This window comes from Nannospalax galili, unplaced genomic scaffold (genome assembly GCF_000622305.1).
Source record: "Nannospalax galili isolate Female #2095 unplaced genomic scaffold, S.galili_v1.0 scaffold1488, whole genome shotgun sequence".
NCBI lineage: Eukaryota > Metazoa > Chordata > Mammalia > Rodentia > Spalacidae > Nannospalax > Nannospalax galili.
In genome coordinates, this window is record NW_008358859.1 from 1,430,351 (window position 1) to 1,455,690 (window position 25,340).

General features: G+C 46.5%; 1 protein-coding gene across 2 annotated transcripts in view; it reads left to right on the top strand.

Moving 5' to 3' along the window:
- The window catches only part of Camta1 (calmodulin binding transcription activator 1), a 912,046-nt gene that overhangs the window by 56,606 nt on the left and 830,100 nt on the right, over positions 1-25,340 (top strand). The window contains exon 1 of one of the 2 annotated variants that reach the window (XM_029558273.1): positions 6,018-6,093. The exons of the other annotated variant lie outside the window; for it this stretch is intronic. The gene's annotated coding sequence lies outside the window, so the exon portion shown is untranslated. Of the gene's footprint in view, positions 1-6,017; positions 6,094-25,340 lie in introns of those variants that run through there. 2 annotated transcript variants of the gene reach the window in all.

A 25,340-nucleotide genomic window follows, 5' to 3' on the forward strand; every position in this document is an offset into this window, starting at 1 on the left:
GTGTTCCCACTCCACAGTCTGGTCCTCACACAGCTGTCTTTATTGAGGAACATCTGGCATTTCACAAATTGCACATTGTTTTAAAAATATTTGTTTTGGGGCTGGAGAGATGGCTCAGTGTTAAGAGCACTGACTGCTCTTGCAGAGGATCGGGGTTTGGTTCCCAGCACCCACATGGTGACTAACAACTATTGTAACTCCAGTTCCAGGGAAATCTGACATCTTCTTCTGATCTTCGTGGACATTGTAGGATACAGGTGTACTTACATACATGCAGGCAATACACGCATACACATACAATAAAAATAATAAATTAAAAATGTTTGTTTGTTTGGCATTTTCCTGCACACCAAGCTGACCTGGAACTCACAGTGTATTAGCTGAGGATGACTTTGAGCATCTCCTGCCTTTACATCTCCTGCTGGGATTACAGGGTGTGTCACTGCACTTTGTGTGTGTGGTTCTAGGGATCGAACCCAGAGTTTGGTGCATGCTAGGGGAGTGCTCTGCTGACTGAGCTACAGCGCTGTATATTGTTTAACTTACCATGTGTTTGGTGCATGTGTTTCGGTGGGGGCACATGCATGTGTAGAGCGCAGAAGACAACCTTGGGTCAGCCTTCACCTTCCACCTTGTTGAGGCCTGGTTTCAGCCACTACTTCCCTACCAGGCTCCCTGTGAGCTTCTGGGAACTCCTGTCTCTGCCTCTATCCATCTTGTTCCAGACTTGCTGGAATTACAGATGGATGCTGTTGTCATCAGCTTTAGGTGGGTCTGGGAGATCTGAACTCGATTGGTGCTTTCTCCATGGAGTCGTTTCCCTATCTATCTATCTATCTATCTATCTATCTATCTATCTATCTATCTATCTATCTATCTATCTATCTATCTATCTATCTATCTATCTATCTATCTATCTATCTATCTATCTATCTATCTATCTATCTATCTATCTATCTATCTATCTATCTATCTATCTATCTATCTATCTATCTATCTATCTATCTATCTATCTATCTATCTATCTATCTATCTATCTATCTATCTATCTATCTATCTATCTATCTATCTATCTATCTATCTATCTATCTATCTATCTATCTATCTATCTATCTATCTATCTATCTATCTATCTATCTATCTATCTATCTATCTATCTATCTATCTATCTATCTATCTATCTATCATCATCTGTCTATCTATCTATCTATCTATCATCATCTATCTCCTTCCTAGCTCCAGCTGTCCTGAAACTCACTATGTAGACCAGGTTGGCCTTGAACTCACAGAGATCTGCTTGCTTCTGCCTCCCAAGTGCTGGGATTAAAGGCATGCGCCACCACACACGGCCCTTTATTTTTATTTTTAATTGACACATCGTAAGTGTGCATATTTGTGGAATACAGTGTGATGTTTTAATAATGATCAGAGTTATCGATTGACATATCTCTTTACTTAGACGTGCGTGCGTGTGTGTGCATGTGTGCGTGCATATGTGTGCATGTGATGAAGCACTCAGAATCATTTCTGCTAGCTGTTTTGAAATTCACAATTGTTGTCACAGTCGTACAGTACTACAGAATACAGAAGCTGTCCTGGCCACGCGTGTGGCTCACTTGGGAGGTTGAGGCAGTAGGGTTACCATGGGTTAGACATCAGGCTGGGCTACGTGTGAACCCTTATCTCTAAAAAGGAAAGATCACTGCATGCTCCCTTCCCCTCGCTCCTTTTCCCTCTGGCCCCTCATCCTTCTCCATCTCTGGTAAGCACAGTTGTGCTAGCGCCTTCCGCACACTCTGCTCTTTAGTTTCTGCGTGAGAGCCTGTGTGGTTGTCTTTGTTCATCACAGTCTTGTCTGTGGTTCGCAGCTGCACACTGTGGAGGTGCTGTGACTGTCCTTACACTCCAGTGAACATGCGCATCTCCCAAGTCTCCTGGCTCCTTTAGAAATTTGTCCCGTTCTCTATTGTTTGGCGAGTTTTCGAGGTCACTGGAGGAGAAAGTTACACTTTGAGGGTGAGGGGTAGGCAGGAGGGTCCTCAGTTCGGGTTTGTCCTTTCTACCCGCCTCTAACCCCACCTGCTGCTCTGCTCCCTTTATTTCTTTCTCTTCTTGCTGTGCAGTTCAGCCCTCCTTGGGACTCTGGATCCTCTTGCCGCAGCTGCCCTAGGTGTGGGTTACAGGTGTGTGCTTCCGAGCCAAGCCTTGACTTTTCTTTCTGTTTTTTTAGGAATGTGGTAGGAATGCTGTAATTACAGGTGTAGGTTGCTGTAGCATTTCTGGAAGGTTTTGGGAAACTGACAAGTATCTGAGGTCACCTTGGAGAGTTGTGAGAGAGGAGGTGTGTCCTTTGAAAGCTTGGAAAGCTGGTGGTGACAGTTACAGTTAACAGAAGGGGAGGAGGCAGGGGTGCAGCCCCTCACCAGGCCGCATTCGGAGAGGCAGACAGGAACACCAGACACCTCTCTCTTTGCTTTGGTGTTTGAGAAAATGGCACTTGTACCAATCTGGAAAATCCAACATGGATATGTAATCCCCACTTAGTTAGAAGCTGCATTTTTAGCTGAAGTGCATTTTATATTCTGCAGAATGGCATGCTAGGGATTTATTTATTTATATCTATAGATTAAAATAATAAACTTTGCCCCATCATGGTAACCTCCTTTGGCCGGGTATTTCTTTAATCGGCGCACACACTTGCTGAGGTCAGTGTCTGCTGCACATAATGCTGTGCAGCAGACACTGATGCCGTTCTGTAAAGAGCTAGAAAGTGTCTGGGCTTCTGTTTTGATGGCTTCCTCAGGTCTGTCCTGGCTCCTCTGACTCTGAGTTTTCTTGCTGCCTCTCTGGAAGAGGTAGGCTTGGGGGTGGGGGGCACGACAACACACTCTGTCCTGCCCTCTCTGTCAGAGGTGCTGTCCTTGGTGCTCTGTCAGAGAGACTGCTCAGTTCCTTTTGCGTGCAGGGTTGTAATGGAGTGTAGTGCTGGAGTTTGTTGGGAAACATGGTGTTGCCCAGGTGAGAGCTGACAGTGCGGAGAGCACCCTGGGCACTCTGCTGGCACGCCAGGGCCTCAGTCCCTTCCAACACGAAGGTCATGAATGTGGTTGTGGAGAGCTGTTTATAGAGTTAGAGCCAGGGTGCACAGGAGGGTTCCAGGGTTGGTTACGATGTTTGAGCGTTTACTGTTTAATTCCATTACTAGTTCCAGAAAGACAAATTACAGTTTTGCCAAGTCTTCCCAAAGTGAGTTAGAGCTCCATCCTGCTTGCTAGGAAAAGGCCGGTAGGCTCTCTAGCTGGGGGCTTGTTTCTGGGTATTGACGGCCCTTGTCTGTCCTGTGTTAATTCAGTGTGGCCGTCACTACTAGCCGACTGTGGCCTTAGTGAAGGAAAGGAAGGCTTCTGGAGAAGAAAAAGGAAGATGGGTAATTTTGATTCATGAGGTCTACTTCTGCTTGGGACCTGGGAATGGTCTAGAAGGCAGAAAGTTGCAGGGAGCAAACATGGTGAGTCCAGTTAGGACTAGAGTCAGCCCTTGGGGAAGAAGTATAGAGCTACCTGGGCCCTGGACTGCTAAGATTTAGAGCAGAAGAAATGGTTTAAGATTAGTTTGGTTTAAGATTGATTAGTTTAGCTTATTTTAAGATTCACAGTTTTCAGGTTAAATAGGCATCAGCCAGAGTTGCTGTTCATAATACTGTTTCAGCAGGAAAGGCCTGAATTCTACAGGGCTACTCAGCGAATGGGTTGGACTCTGTCTGCGCTCAGTACATTCCGTTCTTCTAGGGTGGCATTTGCCCTTAAGGTTGCTAGCACCTTTCATACTTTACCAAATTCTGTTCTGGGTACTTGGTGTGAGGACTATAAACTCCCTGTGGTCTTTACCTCCTCTTCCCCAAACAGGAAAATGTTGGAAAACATTGGCTGAAATTCTTAATTGACTTTTACTTTTTTTTTGGTCTTGATACAGGGTCTCCCTGTAGCCCCAGCTGTCCTGGAACTCACTATGTAGACCGGAGGTGTGTGCCACCACGCCCGGCCTGACTTTTACTTAAAAAAAAAAAAAATCATCTAATACCTGCATTAATAGCACAGTTACTTTCAGAATCCTCGTGTCAGAGCTGCCAGGCATTTAGGTAGGGAGATGGAGAGCATCCTCATGGAGGGATTGGAGCTGACTGGTCGAGTGCTGAGGAGCTAGAGAGAGAGACAGCTCCTGACAACTAGGAGGCCGCAGAGGGTTCTGGTCATCCATACCTGAAGCTTCTGGCAGGGATTGATAAATTGGCAGAAATTTGGGGAAATGTTTCTGTAAGCTGTGGAATTTAAGAATGATTTAGAAAACTTTTAGAAGCATTCAGAATTGACCCCGTTATAAGGATGAGATCGTTTATGAATCTGAGTTTGGTAGTGGGAGTGTCACATACAGTGCTTGATCCCAGTCTCACTGCTGCTTTTTAACAGAAAATATCCCAGAAAAACAAAACTTGACTTGATGCCACGCTGCTGGCTTCTTGAAGCCTTTTGTTAGAAACATGCTGAAATAGTCTAAATGATGACGCTGCTAAAGCACTGTGTGCCTTGTTTTGATGGGGTATTGATTCCTTCTGTAGTGTTCAAAATTGCCTGCATGCCTCCCAGCAACAAATGTGTTTGTGATGGACTCTGTGAGGTGAGCATTCCAAAACGGGGAGTGCTAGTTTACTCTCCAGTCATGCAACTTAAAGGGAAAACTGCTTTTAGAAATGTGGCCTTAAGGCACTAACATACTCAAAACCAGTGCATGACTCGCACTCTGCAAGTTAATTTAACAAAACCTAATCAGAGGGAGCTGAAAGCTGGCATTGATAGAGTTAATTTGTTGACTGTATTAAGTTACTAGAAGGAATACTTAGTTCCTGTTAATGAAATCCTTTTGGACAGTTGTCTGTGTTTTAACATAAGCATATGGAGAATGTGACTTTAACAAAGCTGCCTCCAGTGCTTTTGTGGTGGGCGAAACCAGGGGGAGCCTAGAAGGAGCAGCCAGTGGGGTTCTTAAAGCGTGGTAAGCAAGCCAAGTTCCCTTTGCCAGCAGTGCTGTGCCTGCTTGCACCCTGTCAGATGCTGCCGTCTGGTCAGCATAAGGCATTTGGGTCCTGAGATCAGGGACCCGAACCTGCTGAAGCTTAACTTTTCAGACCAAGGGCGCCAAGGGCTTTGCGTTACCAGTGTGGTGAATGTTGGAATTGTTCACCATAGCTGCTTACTGCAGTTAGGTAAGTGCCACCGTCTGGGTAGCAGAGTTTCCAAAACCACCTGGGCTCTTCCTGTTAAGAACATGAATTAACTTGTTAATGGGGGAAGTGTGTAAGGAGTAGCGTTTTTGAACAAATGAAGCTTGTCAGCTGCCTTTCCCCTTTGTAGATCTTCCTCCTGTCAGTCTCCTGTTAACTCTGTCACTCCAGCAGAACTCAAGTTATTTTGCTTAAAATGTCTTTCCTCTGTGCAGTGGAAGTTGAATGTGAGAACAGACCTTAATAGATGTAGTTGCACAGTTTATTTTATCATGTATCACTTTATTGCTGTCTTCCAGAACATTGTTATACTAAATGTTCCAATAATGGAAATTTTATGCAGCTACTTCAAATGAAAGAAATTTGCAAAAATTCAATTTTGGAACTCATTCCTTGAGGAGAGGAAAAAAACTCACCATGCTGTGACCAAATTAGATTCCGATACGCTGGCAACTCATCAAACATTGTCGTCTCCAGAAAACGGGGTGTGGGCTCCACTTTCACTTGGGAATATTTGGGGGTTAATGTAATGGTTAAATGTACATTTTTTTTGTTGTTGTTGTTGGTAACAGGTAATTAAAATTTGGTGTTGTACCCGAATAAAAACGGCTCCATAAGGGCTCAGGAAGGGGCTCAGGAAGGGCGCGTGCGGCCAGTGGGGTCTTTTCAAGAGCTGGATTGTGCACTCTGGGGATAGCAGCTGTACTTACTGGAGCTCCTTTGTTTTGCAGAGATCATGATGCAGCCGTCCTTTTGGATTTCTTTTTAATAATGTGTGACCCTTCACCTTTGATCCCCTGACCTGCATTACCTTGGTAACCATTTCATTTTTTAATTTAATTTCATTTTTTAATTTTGGTGTACAAGCTGTAACATTTCATCTCTCAAAGTGTAGCACAGTGATTTCCTCAACTAGAGACTCCTTTGAACGATAAATTGCAAAATGCTGTCTTCATTTTCTGTATTGAAATTCATTTCAAGTTTTTAAAAATAAAGTGTAATCTGTGTTGTCATCCTTTTAAAATTTAAGTTTAATGCGTACATTTCCCCATGCAGGGTATTTCCTTTTCTGTCCATGTTTTGCAATAACTATGAATTGGCTGATACTTATATATAACTCAAACACATCCAGGATACATGCCCAAAGTCTCCCTTGCTACCCCAGACACGCACACGCACATGCGCGGGCGCGCACACACGCACGCGCGCACACACACACAGTCATCCCTTTCCCTTGCCTCCTTCTCTGCCACCACATGGCCTTGTTGCAGACCTAATCCTTCCTTTCTTTTTTTTAGAAATAGCAACTTAAATTTGTGAGTCTCTTAAATGCCACATTCTGCATCCTCAGATTATGTTTTGTGTTCTCAAATATTACTGAGAAAAAAAAGCTTAGATTTTTATCATTAAAAGCTGGAAGAATACAAAGTTGTCTCATTACCAAAATTCACCTTTCTTCATCTTTTAATAATTTACTTCTTTTAGACATAAGGACAGGCATTGGTTTTTAACATGATCTGAAATGCTTTTGTCTTTGCTGAAATCTGGTCAGCTCTGATGGTCCCTACACCAGATTAAGTTATGTCATCTGTTCTTATGGTTATTTTACAAATAATGCATTTTTATTGTATACCTTTTTTCAGAAAATTCTTCAAAACAAAACAAAGCAAAAAATCAGACTTGACAGTTGTCTGAATTGCCAAAATATTCTCCAAAAAAAAAAAAAAAATCACATGTAGTCTTTAGTGTGGCCCAGTGAAGCACAGATTATTTTTTAAGTGTCTCGTTATTTTATTCATTAATGTTTAATGCTGATGTTTTAATCGTGTACGGTTGAAGTGTCTAAATGATTCCCAGAATGGATTGAAGCCCTCTCTAAGCTTTGTTGATAACTGTAAGAATTGATATCATTCATTAGAATCACAGATTGAAATTCGTCTCTGCGAGCTGTTCATGGTGATTGGAACTCCCGTGAACACTCCTCCTGCTCCTGAGCTTGGTTTGCCTGTTAAACCTACATACCTGGAAAGCTGCCTTCAGCCTCCTGGGTTTCTTTTCAGAGAATTGCAAAATACTACAGTTGAGAAATACAAACAGGTAAAGCAGCCTGTGAATACAGAGTCCCAGTGATCACAGATGTCCTGGAGTTGGGAGCAGAACCTTGAATTTTTTTTTTTAGGGGGGGGTTGGCGGGGGCAGCTATCGTGCATTCCATGGCTGTGCAGGAGCATTGTCCAGATTTCCCCCAAAGACTTTTTTTTAAAAAAAACTTTTCCCCTTCAGTTGTGTCCTTGATTTGTTCCTTTGATGCCTTGCCCTCCAGACAGCAAAGGGTTGCTGTGTGACTTCACGTTCACAGGCTCCCAGGGCAGCAGGGATTGTGCTTGTCTGCTTCTCTCCACTCCTCTGAGGGATGCTGAGGGATGAGCCAGCTGATGGAACCCCTGGGGAGTCACAAGCTCCCTGGTGACAAAGGTCTCCAGAGTCAGTACCATGAGTCTAGTAGGAGCTGAGGACACATTGATAGATGCAGATTGAAATGTTTTCATTGTCAGGTTTTAGTTTGTGATTAGATCAATTAGATTTTTCTTTAAAGTTGTCTTAGTACATTTAAGAAAACCCGTTTTTTCTCAGAGAGTTAGTACATGGATTCATTGATTATTTTCAATGAGCCAAACAGTTATTTGGTTAGAATGTAGGACTCCTAGTAAGTTGTAAACCACATGGTATTGTTTATGTAATTGTGATTCTCTGAGAAAATCCTTGTCTGAGAGTCAGAAAGTCTGCTTTGGACCAGCAAGGTCTGGATATACTCTTGGTATCTGTTAAGGTCACCAAAACTCAATAATCAAATGGCAAGGCTTCAAAGACTGGAGTTTTGGTTGCAGACAGTGACTCAGCAGTGTCTGACCATGTGGGACTGTGTATCATTGTTTGCTGCTGCTCCATGTTACTGTGTCTGAAATGCAGATACTACATGTCTCCTACTTGCCTTTTAGGGTTGTTGAGATGATAAATGAAACACACAGAACTCAGAAGAAAGGTGCTTTTGAAACTGAACCTCATCCTATGGCTGTGCCAAGAGGCAGTGGTAGTGAACCCCGTGGTGAAGGGCCAGGATCATGGCTGTGGAGCCAGGCTGCTGTGGTGCGAATCCCACCTTGGCCTCTTGCAAGTGGTGTGACTGCAGCACATTACCTAACCTCTCTGTGCCCGAGGTTCCTCCTCTTTAAACTGGGGATGGTAATGATAGCACCCACTCAAAGGATCATGGTGAGTTCTAGTTGAGTGATGTGTGTGAGGTCTGTAGAGCAGTGCTGACTGGCAGTGTGGCCAGCCCGAAACATGAGCAGGGCACGTTCCTTACACAGAGACCCTGGATGCTTAGAGAGTGGGGATCTGTGGAGTTGATGGTAAGTATGCACTGCCAGGACAGGTGTGAGGTCAGGGGACAAAGTCAGACCTGCTCCCCAATCTTGTGGTGCGGGGAGAAGTTCAGCCATGAGGAGCTGCCTCATCCTCTGCTGTTAGGTTCTTTTGTTTACCTACTTTTGACTTTGGAGACAAAAGGAAAGAGACCAGAGAGAGAAGGGCCACCTTGTACCTGGTTAGCTGGGCTCACCCTCCACCCTCTGTCCTGGCGGACTCTGCAGTCAGTGCTCAGGGTGTCGAGCTGCTTAGTGGTTTCCCTCAGCTGTGGGAGGCTTCGGCATCCTCTTGCATGAGAGGAAGGGGCCTCAGTGCCACCCCATGTCCGTGCCAGCTGCTCTTCCCAGTGTGTTCCGTACATTTTCATCCAGATTCATTCAGGAGGCGGGAGGAATATGTGAGAGTGCTGACACTCAGGTAGGTTTGATAGACTCTCCCGGGCTCATACCGCTAGCATGTTCTAGACCTGGCTCTTAAACCAGGTGCTCATCTGGTACCCGCTGCCTGCAGTTGATCTGCAAACCTGCAGAACCTCGCACAGGAAACATCTCTGCCATTCTGGTTGCAGGGGCTTCGGCTGTGTCCACTCTCCTCCCTCAGCCCGCAAATGTCCCATGGCAGCATCTGGAGCTGGCACGCTTACGTCGTGGTATAGGCACTAGCAGGGTCCCTGTAACAGTGGCCTCCCTCAGTTTCGGCTGTGTATCTAGAGTACTCGGCACAGTTGGTTAAAAACATGGAACACTGTCCCACCCTGTGACTGATCTTTTTCTGGCAAAGGACCATTGATCCACAAGGTTTGGAAATCCTGGAAATTTATTGTGTAAACAAGAAATAAAAGTAGGTAATCGTTTGTACACACAGATTGCAGCTTCTAAGATATATGGGCCAGGGCTCTTACTCTTGGAGTGGACTGTGCTGCAAGGTTAAAACGGGTCTCTGGGCTGACTCAGAGACTCATCCCACTAACCTGAACCCATCCCGTGGGCAGAACTCCAGCCCTTCCTTGTGGAACAGTCCTGAGTGAGAACTATACTGAGCAAGGGTTGTGCCCACTTAGGAGGCTCATGAGGGAGAGTGGTACCCAGTGTCACTTCTGTTGCTTCGACGAGGAACTCTGACAAGAAGCAGCTTAGGGAGAAAGTGCTCCCAAGTCCAGGCTGCAGTTCATCACTGTGGGCAAGTCCCAGCACCAGGAGCGAGACAGTGGTCAGATGCTACCACGGTGGAGAGAGGCGAGAAAGGGACCTCGCCTAGTGCTTCGCTTTCTCTGCTCTGCACAGTTCAAGACCCAGAACCTGGGGAGTGGGGCCCCTAGCTCACTGTCAGGCTGGGTCTCCCCACATCAGTTAAGGCCATCAGGACAGCCCCCCATAGACATGCCCACAGGCTGACCTGATGTAGACAGGTTAGGAGCCCGTCTACTTAGATGATCCCAGGCTGTGTCAGGCTGAGAGCTGACAGGCACAGGGGCCGCTTTTGCTGTCTTTTTGTGATGTCTTCCATCCCTGCTTCTCTCAGATGCACTTGGCTTTTCCTTTCCCTCCTCTATAGCTTCTCTATTCTGCCATTCCTCTTTTCTGTTTCTTCCGTTCACCTCACGTACAGTGTAGCTGTCATCACAGTGTAGCATACTTAAGTCCCTACAGGGGCCCAGCACATGTAAGTGTTCAGGTGGACTTTTAGAATTCTCTTGTTTTTCAGTGTAGTAGGCACCAGCCCTCATTAGCCTAAACATTGCTAGGCTTTGTTTGTGATCATCCCCTGACTTGGCTTATCTCGAGGAGTTAGGAAGTTTTTGCAGCACCACCTTCATTAGAATGAGAAACGCCAAGCTTCAGTTGCACAATAGTGCAGGTTAGACACGAGGTCAGGTCTGGACTGTCGTGAAGACTTGCTTATGTTGGGTTTCTGCGTAATGCTGCAGAGGCTTTTGCTCTGGAAGCTCTGTGGTCACTGGGTTGAACTATAGCCCTTGGTTTTGGTGACGAGGAATCTGCTCCTGAAGGGGAAGGACCGCTGGGCCTGCTACCTCTGCTGCTGCCCACAGCCCCATATTGGGGTGGAGCAGAGTGGGCAGGGGCCTGCAGGGAGCTGCCTGCCTCCCCTTTCACAGGAGCCAGTGATGTGGTTGGGGTGATTGTGAGGGGAACAGAGGCCTCAGCTGCGTAGTCAGGCAGCTCTGTGTGTGGCCCTATACCTGTGTAATCTGGCCTAGTGTCACTCTGGTAGCCTCCTCCCAATGACCCTTTGCCCTCCTGAAGCTTCTGTGGAGACTGAGAAGCCACAGGGAAGGTGTGGAAAGAGATCCGTCATTCCCAGTGACCATCTGCCCTTGCCAGGAAGGGAGTTGAGACGGAATGAATTGCTGCCAGGAAGGATGTCATGGAAGTAGTACAGGGTGGCCCTAGTTCCCTATTGTCCTTTCCATAGGAAACCATGGCCATGGTTGCTGTGGCACCACAAAAGCACACCTCAGAATCAGGATATAGATGAGCGTTTCTGCCTTCCAGATAAGTCTTCAGGTGGCTTCAGAAACGTCATGTTACAGGTGCCACACATGCATGCCCGAAGCTTCCACCACTCTGGTTTGACTTTGGTCCTTTCTCCTGGCTGATCCTTTTTCTTAATCCTTCATCTTTCCAAAGATGGTACAAGGAGGGTGAGTCAAGGCAAAGGCAAAATTCTTGACCAAGGTAGGTCTGGTTCTGGGTCTGCCCTACTGGGTGCAGTTCCCCTTGAGGCCCCGGCACACGCTCTTGTACATAGTAGAAGCTCAGCAAATGCTAACTCTTCATTTCTCATTAGTGTAGGTAATTAAGAGCAGGAGCTGATAGACCGCACATATCTGTGCAGAGATATATCTGTAATTAAAGTTTTAATTAAAGAAACACCAGACCAGGCAGATGGTTCTTACCCTGCATCCTGTAAACCTGAGAGCTGTGGCTTCGGGATGTTGCAGAGAAGCTGAGAGCAGCAGCCTCCATGGCGGCACCAGAGGGGAGGGGTGGTGCACTGACTAGTCGTAATCTAATTTTGGTAGCACTCCCTGTGATGACACATCTGGGGGTAATCATTGCAGTCTGATATGGAAAGACAATACATCAAAGTTACGCCCTGACCAAAGCTTTTAAGCCTCAAGTCAAGGGCATTACCACAGCCCAGCTGGTAGCTCACAAGGCATGTGGTTTTGTGCTAGATTACAAAAGCTGACAAAGTGTTATTTAGGATCATCAGCTGAACAGTGTTAAAGTGGGGCACCATCATCCCGACTCCAGGTTTTGCCACTGTACTGCAGTGCAGAATTGAGATGTGACCTGTGCCTCCCTGCCGCATGCCAGTCCTCTGCTGTGTCACCGTGACCTTCGTGTCAGACAAGTGTACAATATGAGAAAACACAACCACCGCAGGGGTTAGTGCAAAAGACCTGTCCGAGATCCTACCACCTCTCAGGACCTCCCAGTGACTCCTCAGCCCCTTCCTCAGTCCCCATCCCCATGAGCAGGAAGGCAGAGCAGTACAGGGACTTGGGATGCATGTCAGTACCTCCTTAACCCCACCCCCACCACGGTCTCTGGCCCTGTGTGTAATCATTCACCTGGTCAGTGCACGAGCAGCAGTTTTCTTTCTTTTTTTTTTAGCTTAAACTTTTTTGAGAATTTCATACATGCATATAAGGTGTTTTGATCAAATCCATGCCCACTCCCTCCCTCCAACACCTCCCACATCTCCACATCACTTTTTTCTGACACCTTCGTGTTCCCTCCGTCCCTTTCTAATGGGGCTTTTTGCTACGAGCAATATGCCAGCCACAGTTTGCTCTGTTTGGCGGCACTTTCCATGAAGATGTGCTTTTCTTTCTCAGGGAGGCAGGCAGTCTTGCAGCTAACAGCATAGTTTCAGCTTTGCTGAACAGCAGGTCACTTTGCCTTCCCTGTATTTCTTTTAAAGGTGACGTATCTTTCCCTTAAACAAGCCTGTCTCATCCTGGGAAGTACAGACCTATCGTAAAATGGTAGAGCTGAACTATTTTAATCTATCAATACCATCTGCAAAGTAAGGCTCAGTCAAGTTGGGAGAACCTGTGAGATTAGGAGGGAGGTCCTGTGATGGCGTTCGAGCCTGACAATTTGGTGAGCTGTTCTTCAGTGTCAGAAGTCAGTTAAAAGCAAACCATTCTGAATAGGTGACTCCTTTGTGGTAGTATCCAGAAAACATCTATGATCAATGTAGAATTGGCTGGGAGATAGATGTTCAGTCAGAGTTTCACATGTGGAAAGTCAAACCTGACTGACTTAAATTTGTGTTTTCCTTTAATTTGAGGCCTGATCTTAAAATTTTGAGTACACAGTCTAGTATTGTAGGAGGTTTGCTGCTTATGACGTTAAACTGTTGCTGCTCAGAAAATGGTGTTTATGTCTTGATTCAAGGTAGAAAAGGTTTCTCCACAAATGCACAGCTTCTGCAGAACTACCTGGCATGGTGTGCTTTGTGTTTGTGTTTTGGGATAGAGCGTCACTCCATAGTCCAAGCTGATCTCACACTTGTGGTCATGGACCTGCGTCAGCCTCCTGAGTGCTGGGATCCAGCCGGGAACTCCCGTGCCCCGCTGAATGAGGCTACTCTTCCTGGAGTGGCTTGGGAGAAAGCTTTGATGCCCTCCCTGATAGCTCCAAAGTGCTTGAAATTTCCAGTATTCCTTCTCCTGTTCTCTAGGTTGCTGTCAAGTGTCTAGTAGGAAGCATTGCAGGTATCTGGAATAAAGCCATTCCCTTGAAGACTTTTTTTCTGGTTGGGGGAAGGCAGTAGTAATACAAAAATGAACAGTGATTGAGGGTTCACGCAGGCCAGTTACATTCATGAACTCGGGGACGCTGCAGAGCACAGGGGAAGTAGGTGTGCCATTGCGCCCAGTTCCATAGATGAGGAAACCAGGGTGCAGCGAAGGTCACTTGCTCCATGTCACATGAGCGAGCTGTATGGTTGGCATTCCAACCCAGGCATTCTTACTCCAGATATTGTGTGAATAATGCTGTGGAATCTGTTTATTTCTAGTGAGTGACTAGTAGCAGCTGTGTGATGAAGAGAAGTGAGGGAGGCCTGGCGTCCGCCCGTGCTCCTGTGCACACTGTGTCAGTTGTTAGGATTTGAACAGGTGTCTCAAAGGTGTTGTGGAGGGTGGGGCACGGTGAATCCTGCCGCACTCTGCAGTGAGAGTGCCCTGCGTGGACAGGACAGCAGAAGCCCAGGCCCCAGGCTGGAAGCAGGATTGGCAGCTGCGAAGGAGGATACTGAAAGATTGGTCGAGGCCCAAATTGCTGACTAGAGAGGGCGCGAAGGCCACTGTCAGCAGCATCCTGGGATGTTGGCGGCTCAGGGGTAAGGCCTTATTTGAGACAGGGTCCCACCTATATAGCCCAGGCTGGCCTAGAACATAACAATATTAGCCCCAGGCTTGTCTGAAACTCTATCCTCCTGCCGCAGCCTCCCCAGTGCTGGGATTAGATGTATACAGAACCACACCTGGGTAAGGCCTCTTGATTTTGCTGAATGAGGGGAGCCACATCCAAGAGCAGGAAAAGCACATGCAAAGGACCCCTCGGGGGCCAAGCGATGGCTCAGTGGATAAAATGTTTGCTGTGCAAACGGGAGGACCCGAGTCTAGATTCTTAGTGCCATGTACAAAGTCCAGCAGTGTGTGTCTGTGACCCCAGTACTGGGCATGTGGTGGACACAGGAGACCCCAGGGGCTCGCTGACCAGCACTGCAGCTGAAAGACAAGCTCGGGTTCAGTGAGAGCCTCTCAGAAAATAAGCAGCGAGCAGTAGAGGGCTCCTGATGGGCTTTTGGCCTCCACTCACACTAGTGAGTGCACCCCCACATGCATATAGCATGGGCAACATAGAGTACACACATCAGACAGACACATGGTCTTTCAGTGTGGGGCAGAAGGGCACGGCCCACATGCAGCCCTGCTGCTGACTGTGGTGCAGCTAGCGGGTTATGGGTGCTGTTTCCATCTTAAATGTAGGTTGAAGAAAATGAATGCTAATCTTTCATGTCACATGAAAATTATATAAAGTTCAATTCCGCATTCAGTTCTCACTTTGTTGGAGGAGAGCCCTACTGTCATCTGTGTACTGTCTGAACAGCGGTAACTCTTTCACTGCATGGACTGTCTGAGGCTGTCTGTGAGCTGTGCAGCCCAGCTTAGCCCAGCACACCACATGGCTGCCACTGGCCCTGTATAGAAGACATTGCCATTCACTGTCTTCAGGATCAGGTGGAAGCATGCAGCCCAGTACGGAGAGTGTGGAGAGCGCAGAAAGTGGCCTAGACTGAGGCAGTCGGGAATGGTTGGGTGTGGGATGTTTCTTACAAGACTTGATACATGATCCTCTCCTGGGATGATGTCAGTGTTGGGCACAGGAACTGGAAGAAGGCAGTTCCTGGAATTGGGATGACTGTGGGAGCGTCGGTTTGGGAAGAAGGGCAAAGACGGCACCTGAGTTGTGTTTTAGACAAAACTTGAAGGTGCCTGGTAGAGGGTTAGATGTAGTTATGTTAGTGTGACTTGGAGGAGCAGCCTGGGCTACAGCTAGATGTTGGAGTGTTTTCAGCACACGTAGGAGTGCCTGCAAAGGATGAGACTGGAGGGGAGCCCTGTGGGGCAGAAAGTTTGGCCGAGAGGACTGGACATGGAAACCCAGGCTGCCCAGTGCTTAGTGGGAGAGAAGGAAGCTGAGAGCCGGAAGGAGCAAGCCAAGAAGGCAGATGAGGGATGGGGCCTGGAAGCAGAGCTGGCCATGTCTGTCAGACTGCCCAGCATCAAGCAGGGCAGCACTGGGGAGCTCTGTGAGGGCTGTGTGAAGGCCACATGACTAAGAACTGGAGGGGTGAGTGATGATTTCTGTTTTGGCATAATGTGTTATAATACACAAATTCTGTTACAATACTTAACAATCTTGATGGTCTTTGAATCCCCATAGGAGTGGTGAGGGACAAACCCAGTCCAGCTGTTTCCACTGAAAGCAAGAGGACAGGAAGTTGAGCCTAGTTTTGGAGTTCTGTTTTCTGTAGCTCAGGGCAGAAGCTGGAGTTACCTGAGGTTAGGATTTGCCAGGTGAATTGAGTGGAGGGAAGAGCCATAAAGGGGTCACCTCATGCAGAGAGCGCATGTGATGATCCGCTAGGTGTGCAGGAGAGAGCCTGAGACAAGGGAGATGAGCAGGATGAGGTTGGGGCTCTGGATTCAAGGATAGGATCCAGGAATTTCTGGGCCCGGGGTGGGTCAGAGTGGGTGCTTGAAACCCACAGGGAGGTTCGACTGGTCACACAGCAGTGTAGGGCACTGCCCAAAAGCAGTGTCAAGGGAGCCAGTTTAAAAAGGAAAGAATGAAATGAATCTTAATAGATATCCGTGTATTTAACTCAATTTATCTAAAGTATGTGAACAATAAATACAGAGATTACCAAGATGCATTGCTCTTTTTGTACAGTCCTTGAAAGTGGTGTGTATTCTGTGCCCCCAGCACACCGTGCTCCAATCAGGCCACATTCTGGTTCTCGGGAGCTCATAACCGCCACACTAGGCAGCAAAGATCTTGGGGATGACTGTGGAGGTGCAGTCGATGTTACAGGAGGGATTGCTTCAAGAAACCGAGAGGCCCAGGTTCATGAAGGACTGTCTGTGTGGATCTGAAGTCTCTTGGTGCTCCTTAGGGGCAGGACAGGGTTGTGAGGCAAGAGAGGAGGCCCAGGTGTTTTGGGGGACTCTCTAACATGCTGTGGTGGGACTCTGCGGGCTGCTCGTCCTCACTTTAAGTCCAGTTGGCCCCTGTTAGGAATCGTGAGGTTGGAGCAGGATTTCCCACAGTAAAGCATCAGAAACACAGACCATACCTTTGGTAGGATCTTGCCTAAGTGGCAGCGTTCTGCTGACATCCACTTTTTTCCATGGAAGGCCTTTGACTGAGTCACTAATGAAGGTGTTGCCCTTACAAGTATTTCAGACAGTTTTTTCCCCCAGGAGAAAAGTAGCCTTTAGATTCTTGTCTTTATTTTGACATATCTTTAGATGCTGATCTTTATTTTGGCATAATCTTCAAATCCTGCAAATTCTGTTAGTAATACTTAACTCAGCAGTCTTGAACGTCTTTGAATCCCGCAGAAGCCAGCCTGAGCAGCCTCAAGGCTGTTCTGCATGGATCAGGCAGCAGTGTGCGCTCTCTTTGCCCTCTGCGCCTCTTGATAAGGCATGTGCTGGTGTTTTGCCATGAAGTTTAATTACTGTATAGTTTATATCTGCGTGTGTGTGTGTGTATGTGTGTGTGTGTGTGTGTGTGTGTGTGTATCTTGGCTTTGACCCCCACAGTGAGTCTTAATAAAATGGTTGCAATCTGGAAACTTTTTTTTAGCCTTAGAGGCCAGGAAAAAGCGAAATATAGAGAAGTAGACGGGGACACCTCTGCAGCTCACTGTTGCACACCAGCTGTTAATCTGAGCCCAAAGGTGAAGGTGAATGGAACCCAGATTCCCTTACAAAGACTGAATTTATTCTGGGTTTCCTTTCATTTTTTTTCCCCCAACAATATTAGATTAACCAAAAATAACTTCTAAGATCTCCAAGGCCAAGTATTTAGGAAGAGCCCGTTCTGAGCCGTTGGTTCACCCTGTGTTTTTGGAGACTTACGTGGTCTTTGGTACCAGCCGATGTCAGAGAAGGAGGGATCCAAGTGGTCCATAGCCTGTCAGAGCCCAGACTTCAGTGTTCTGAGTGTACAGTTTTCCTCTGTAAATATGTTCTTGCATTAACAGGAAAGAGTGAGCCTGGGCGTGATGGCGCACGCCTTTTGCCCCAGCACCTGGGAGGCAGAGGCAGGTGGATGTCTGTGAGATCAAGGCCAGCCTCAACTACATAGTGAATGCCAGGCCAGCTGGGGCTACAGGGAGACTCTGTCTCAAAAAGACCAAAAAATATAAAATGAAATGACCAAAAAAAATATAAAATAAAATGAAAGGAAAGAAAGAAAAGAAGAAAGGTCAGGAAACACCCTTTGGTAATAATGAAACTGTGCTTGTCACGTAAGTTTTCTTAAACTCTCTTTATCCTAATTAAAGTGTCTCCATCTGAGGGGGAAGTGTATGAATACCAAGACTTACTGGAAATTAAGAAGAAATTAAATGAACGTTAATGGCTTTATCACAGTTTGTTTTAAGGTTTTTCCCTGCTGAGTGGTGTTTTGCTTAGAGTCATTCCTTCACACCTAAATCTTGATGGAAAATGGATTGGAGTATATCCCAGAAGAAGAGCTGCTTTGTTATGTGACTTGTAAATTATAACACACTCTGTGGAAGAGAACCAAAGTGTTCACTCTAAAAGTAACAGTTTTGGGGCTGGAGAGACGGCTCAGCAGTTAAGAGCACCAGCTGCTCTTGCAGAGGACCCAGGTTCGATTCCCAGCACCCACATGGCGTCTATGAACCGTCCTTAACTCCAGTTCCAGGGGAATCCGAAGCCCTCTTCTGTGACATTGCATGACACAGGTGCACTCACATACACGCAGGCAGTACACTCATATGCATAAAATAAAAATAATTAAAAAAAAGAAACAATGTTAGCACAATCTCTTAACTAGCGTTCACAAAATTGAAATGAAGGTCAGTTTGTCTAGACTAGGAAAACAAGTGTTTTGATTTCTGTTCATTGCTTTAAATTTAGATCTGGGTCACCAGAACACTAAGACCCCCAAGGTACAGCATTTACACTTGTAATTTATTTATTCTTTGGGCGGTTTGTCGCTGAACCTTGAGCTCTGGCTAACTAACATAGCTAGCATGGCCGTATCCAAGACAGTGTTTGGGCTGCAGTGGGCAGGTATCTATCCTGCCTGTCCCAAGTCTTCAGAATCAGGGAGTTGACGGGTACACTGCGTAACCAGGCCCACACCTCTGGTCCTTCACAGGGTGCCCCGCCCAGCTAGCTGCTCTTGCTGGTCTTTCCCCGCTGCAGCCTCTGGGCACTTGTCCTGCTCTCTCTGTCCTCCTCTCTCTCCCCTGCCCTCGCTCAGCCCTTCCTCCTCACTTCTGTTGAATCTGGTGACCAGCTGTGGGATCCCTTTCTCATAAAACCTTCTCTTGGGCTTTGTTCAGCACCCTCCAGTTCTCTCCTCCCCTGGGCGTGGCGCCGATATCCTGTGAAGGCCCCTGCCAAGTGTACTGTCATGATCTCTAGCTCAGTAAATTAGGAACTCTGGGGCAGCTGCTGGGCCTCCTTAGGTCTGTTTCCCCGAGCCTAGCCCAGCCTGGCCCCAGCATATTGTGAGGGAATGAATCAGGGTGGGTCTGGGGGGTTGCGGGGAGAAGTGGTAGTGGGATAATGCACCTTCAGGCCACAGGGTGAGCTTGATCACTGTTCGGAGAAGAGAAGAATAAATACTCTTTTTGTTCATGCAGGTCTTAAAATTTTGGTAGCAGAAAGCAAATGTGCAGAGAGCAATCAATGGAAACAAGTGAGAAGCTGCTGGTTCCAGAGGTCCGCAATTGTGTGGAACGTGGTTATGTCAAATCTTCAGTTGGTTGTACTGATAATATCAAGTTAATAATTTGCTTGACTAACTCCTAGGGAAATAGGTCACAAAGGCCGTGAGAATTTTAACTTGAAGAAGCCTGTAGCTCTCTTGGGGCATGACCTGTTGGTCTCACGTCCTAGGCATACCTGACAGTTTGGACCTTTTACTCCCCCTCAGCCCCTGAGTTCTGCAGTCCTGTTACATTTTGCTGGTTTTGGCACTGGCTGGAATTAGTCCTGAATCTGGGGACAGCTGAGCACCTTTTCTGTGTGCTCCATCTCACCTCATGACTCATAGGCCAGCACCCCCATTTTCCCCTGCAGCTGCTCAAGTGTTGCAGCTTCTGAGTGAGGAAAGTAGAGGTTTCTGAGGCTTCCCTCTGCATCTTCGTGCATTTGGGTAGGCCCAAGACCACAGGGGACACCATCGATAGCCTGTTGGAATCTTAGGTTAGTTGGGGAATGTCCATAGACTTAGGCGGCCCTCAATATCCCTTCGCAATGCTGCGTTTTTCTAACCTGGGAAACTGGCCTCGGGTCTCCAGTTGAAGTGCTGGGATCGAAGCTCACCTTCTCCGTGCTCTGCAGCCTCTCCACAAGTGGTTCTATTCCATCAACATGTATTTAGACACGTTAATCTGAATTAGAGAGCTGATTGTACCTAATGGCTCCCCTGGGACACCATGTTAGAACAAACACTGAAGGAGTGTGTGCTGTGTACGGAGTAAGTAAAAATTCTTTTAAAATTAGTGTTAATTGAATCTGGACTGTGATCATCTTTAAACCTTTAATTTTTTAAAATTTGATCCTTTAAAACAGTTTTGTCACCTCTTAAAGATGCAGCCTACCACCTATTAAAAGTTATGCTATAATGTTGGCATGAAGACATTTTACAAGACCCAATTTTGAAATGTCTTAGGGGATATAAGCCTTGTGTGTGTAGTTTGGGTGGGTAGATATACATGCTCATATACATGCTCAGAAGTGTGTTTAAAATACGTTCTAGTTTGCCTTTATTCAGGTGTTTCCTCACTCTGTCTGGAAATGGGGCAAATTTTCTTCAGTTAAAAACAGAAATAGAAGCGATGGTCTTGACCCATTTTACACCTGTGTATTTCCGACTCTCACCACACACTTGTTCATGGGCGCAGCAAGAAGAGGGAGCCACAGAACTGATCGTGGGGGCTGACACACTGGGAGGAAGCTGGCAGAGCCTGTAGGGAGCTGTGCACCCTGCCAGCTCTGAATCTGCTTCAAGACAGTTCTATTAGCAAATTAATTGTACTCAAAACCCCACATTTATATGAGCCGAGTGTTACTAAAAGTGAAGTAGATCCAAGTGACCTACTCTTGCTTTGTCCAGAGTGACTGAAGGGGCTTGGCAGCCACTCAGCTCTGGGGAGCAGCCTCCACCCACGTTCCAGTGACCCAGCTCTGCCCCCCAGCAAACTACTTTTCCTACCGCACTTACCCAGCAGTGACCTATTTATGTATTGATTACTCCTGCCTGTAAGAATGGAAGCTCCAGTAGAGCAGGGCCTGTGTCTTGTCCCCACTGTCCCCAGCACATAGGTCAGCCCCCATGTAGCAGAGTCTCGATAAATGCTGTTCAGTGAACTAGGTCACTAGTGTGGCGTCCTTTCTCAGTCTTCTTTAACTGCCATTTATGGACTGTCCGCCCTTGCACACGGTGTTGAAGTCATTTTGATTGAAGTAACTAGCAGCTTAGGTCAGAGACACAAAAAGCCAGAACATCTGAGGACAGATGCTACGGGATGGTGTACGACGTGAGAGCCATGCCGCCTCAGGAGCAGTAGACGTGGATGGAAGGACGATGGAGCTGCATCTGTGGGATGTCGCATCCTCATGGTACTTGAGGGCAGCTAGGAAGAGACCAAGAAGTGAGCCCAGGAAGGCAGAAAATAGGCAAATCCTGACATTTCCTTACTGAACAGAATTCGGTGAATTACAGTGAGTTAGGTGCTCTCTTGAGTGAGTGGGCGTGAGCAAGGGTCCACAGGGCATTGAAGTGGTAACATTCTTGGAACATTTTGGCCTTCAGTGGACTACATGCTCTTCGGTGGTCCTATGAGACTAGGGCTCACTGGTCTCCTAGCCGGCTAGGTTTTTGTGGAAAGTGTACTCTGGTGTTGACATGATGACCCAGCTGCCCAGTGGCAGTTGTCAGCACATGCCACGCTGTTAAGCAGTGCAGGCTGTACATAGAGAGTAGCACAAATGCCCTTGATCCGGTGCTGAGGCTGTCCTCCCTACTCTGCATGCTGGTGTGGGCCACAGTACAAGACCATTCCTGAAAATCTTTGAGTTTTTTTTTTTTTTTTTTTTTTTTTTTAAACAAAGTGCAAAGGAGCAAGAGAGCCTCCTGTGATGTAGGCTTGTCTCAGGTGAGTTTATTTCAGCACTAACTTGTGATGAATTGTCTGAAGAAATAAAACTTCTTTTCCAGGTATAGCATGTCTTATTTGTTACGTTTTTGTTCATTTCATTGTAAACTTTGGTTATTATACAAGGAAGGGGCCAACTGAAACCAGGACAAAGAACCAGTTAAACTTGAGTTTCCTGACACTGGCAAAGTGACCAGCAGCCCTGCCAAAGTATCATTCAGTTCTTTTAAAATACAGCCTGACAAGCAAAGGCTCAGCTTTTAAGTACTGCAAAGCAACCCCCAAACTAAAACCCTTTGGCAATGTGGTACAGTTTTTGTTAGATATGTCACTGAGTTATTTTCATTATGTAATCTTTTCCTCCCACGGAAGTATAAGAAGTGTGAATTTTGGGTGAAGATATAATTACAGAAAGTGGTTAATGAGGCAGAGCTCAGAAATCCCTACTTAGAGTTCTGTGGATAAGTAAATGACCAGTGGGAGGGTACAGATGTAAAGAAAAATTCTTGGTTACATTCAAGAAAAGCAAGACAACTTTTTACTGAAACAATTTTGGAAACTTTCAGAGGGATGTTGTATCTTAAATAAGGTAATATGCGTAGAAGAGCGACCCAGGACATAGTGACCACAAATACTTGCTTTTTGTTTGTGGAAGGGTTCTAGCACAAAGGATGGAATCACACTTTAAAATCCTGCTTAATAAAGTGCACTATGACTTTGGTATGGTAAACGTCTGCTGCTAACTGAGGAAGAACGGCATTAGCGTGAAGAAACCGACACATCTTCCTTGCTGCGTCCGTGTAAAAGCTCTTGTTGCATCTGGGTCAGGTTGTCCAGGTGACAGCTCCTATGACCAGATGGAGTTCACCATGTCCGCTTTTATTTTGAAATGATCCTTTCATAAATCTGAAGATCTGATTGACTTGCTGCCATTCATTTGTGTACTTTTAAGTTTTGTGGGGCTGGATGAAGTTTATGACAGCGAATATTTAAAACCATCAAAATTGCATACTTAGGCTTATCGATCTGAAATCTAGCTCTCATTCAACGTTCCTATAGTTTAAATGACATGTCATAAGCTTTTAAGGGGCCAGTCCATGAATTAGTGCCCTCTGGTGGCACACAGAGGACAGTGGGCAGAGAGGGACTCTGACCCAAGAGCCTTGGGATCTTCTGGAGAGGAACTGCCTTGTAAGTTCTTTCTGGCAGCTTTTCTTTCTGATGGGTTTGTGGGTCCCCTGGTAGCTAATTCATACCCATCTGTAACTTTTTTCTTGAATTGGGTGCTTCTCACCTTCCCACCCCACTAATCCTGGGCCCTGGAGCTGTCACAACAGCAGCCTCACTTAGGTTAAGAGTGGCACTCAGACGGGCTTGCTAAAAGGAGTAGCCAGTGTTCAGATTTCCCAGGAGGCACTGAGTTCACATTCAGATGCACATTTCTTAGCTTGGTTTTGCAAGGACAGACTGTGTGGCCCTTCTGGTTTAGGAAAAGGCCCCCTGTTGACTTCTGCGTGACTCAGGCACCACTTGGCACGAGCTTGCTGATGGGTTAGACCTGATGGCCATGTGTTTCTTCCTTTGACATATTCTGGAGCCCAGCTTTCCCATGAGACTTGTGGGTCAGAGCTTGTTACTCTGGATCTTGGCATCAGGCGGAGCAGGGATTGAATCTCTCTCAACATCCCGGGGAAGTGACACTGCCTTTTATCTGTGAAGCTGGGATGACTAACTTGTGTTTCAAAACCAAAAGAGATGGCTTTGAAGATGAAAAGGTATGTGCTCAAGGGTCTTACGGGTTGACCTTGAATCACCACTAAAGACATATTTCCTCCTTAAAGACAGGCCCTCACCCTTTGTTACTAAAAGATCGTTTTAAAGAAAGCAAGTTTATTTTGGAATAATTTCGTATTTACAACAAAATGGCAGGACAGGAGTTTCCAGGGACCCTTTGCCTTATTTGTCTGTTAAGCCCCATAGTACCATTGAGTTTCCCTGATAGTGTTTTCTCTGTACTGGGGTCAAATTTGGTTTAAGTGCCTATTTAGCACTTTGCTAAGATTGAAATGTTTGCTTTAGGTCCCCGAGTTCCACTGTAGACCTGGCACTTGCCCCTGAGCCATCCTGTTCTGACCTGGTTCCATGTCACAACCATTTGACATTAGAAGCACTTTCAGTACTTTTCCTGCATCTGAACACCTAAGTGTTTTCCCTATTTGTAGTTAGCGAGATGCGCAACCTAAAGACCGTGTGCTGGATAGCGTTAGTGTCAACTTGATACACCTGGGTTGAGGGAGCCTCAACTGGGGAATTGCCTTCGTTGGACTGGCCTGTGGCCATGTCCATGGGACGCCTTCTTGATTGTTGAGTGGTGTGGGAGGGCCCAGCCCACTGTGGGTGGTGCCACCCCTGGGCAGGTGGGCCTGTGTTGCATAAGAAAACAGGCTGAGCAGGGGCCAGGGGAGCAAGCCAGTAAGCAGCATTCCTCCATGGCCTGTGCTCCAGCTTCTGCCTCCAGGGTCCTGCTCTGAGTTCCTACCTTGGGCTCCCGGATGAACTGTGACCCAGAAGATGTAAGCTAAATAAACCCTTTCCTCCCCGAGTTGGTAGTGGCCAGAGTGTTTTGTCACAGCAATGGAGGAACAAACTAGGACAGACCACGTACTATGCTGCTGGAATTTCAGCTCTGCATTTCCAGTCAGAGCTGCTCTTAATAATTAGATGGAGGCACAACTGTTCAAAACGAATAAATAACCCCCAGACACTGAATGTTTAGGAGGGCAAAAACTCAACTAAAACATTTTTCTTTTAACTAGTATTCCAACCCAAAGTCCACCTGTTAGTTTTAGTATACACGTGGTCTGCAGTTAGTACATGGGGGAATAGTTGCAGCTCCTATTTTGTATGCTGTAGCTGTTTAAGAAAGCAATATTATACTTCTCATTAGGTTTCTTGACGGGTGAGTAGAGAACCACTTTCATGAACCACTTAAGGCAAGAAGATCAAGAGTTGACCTGGTTTGGGGGGAGGGCCACACAGCAAGAGCTGAGAGCGAGGGCCTGGGGTCCTTCGGTAACAGCCCTTCACCTCCATCCCATGGCTTCCTACAGCATTCTGTCAACCTTCAAAAAGCTCCTTTTGTTCTTTTACATTGGTGAAACTCCTAGTGATGGGTCTTTTGCCATTAGTACGCAAACTTTAAGTACCTACAGATGATTTACACACCACTTCAGTCTCCATCTTTACCAGCTATCGTGAAATCGTTACTGTCAGGCCTGAATTGGCACAATCCTACCATCCTGTGCTTTCAGAGGAAATGCTTTGGCCACCGTGGTTCATCTCGTGCTCTGCACTGTTGACACCATCGGCGTCAACACAGGCTCTGGGATAACTAAGTCCTCTTCTGTGAAGCTGTAGCTTGTCTGTGATCTTTGAGTTGTTTGCTGTGTTGGAGATACACCGTGGAGTAGAGACACAAGTGACATAATTCTAAAGAGCCAGTAAGATACTTAAATGGGAAGATGTCATTTAGAAGAGTAATGAATGGGTCAATGCTTGGGAAGGTAGCAGAACATGTTACTGAGACAAGGATCCAGACAGGAAATGGCAGTGACTGTCCAAGAAAACATTTGCAAATATCACGGAGGGGTCAGTGCTC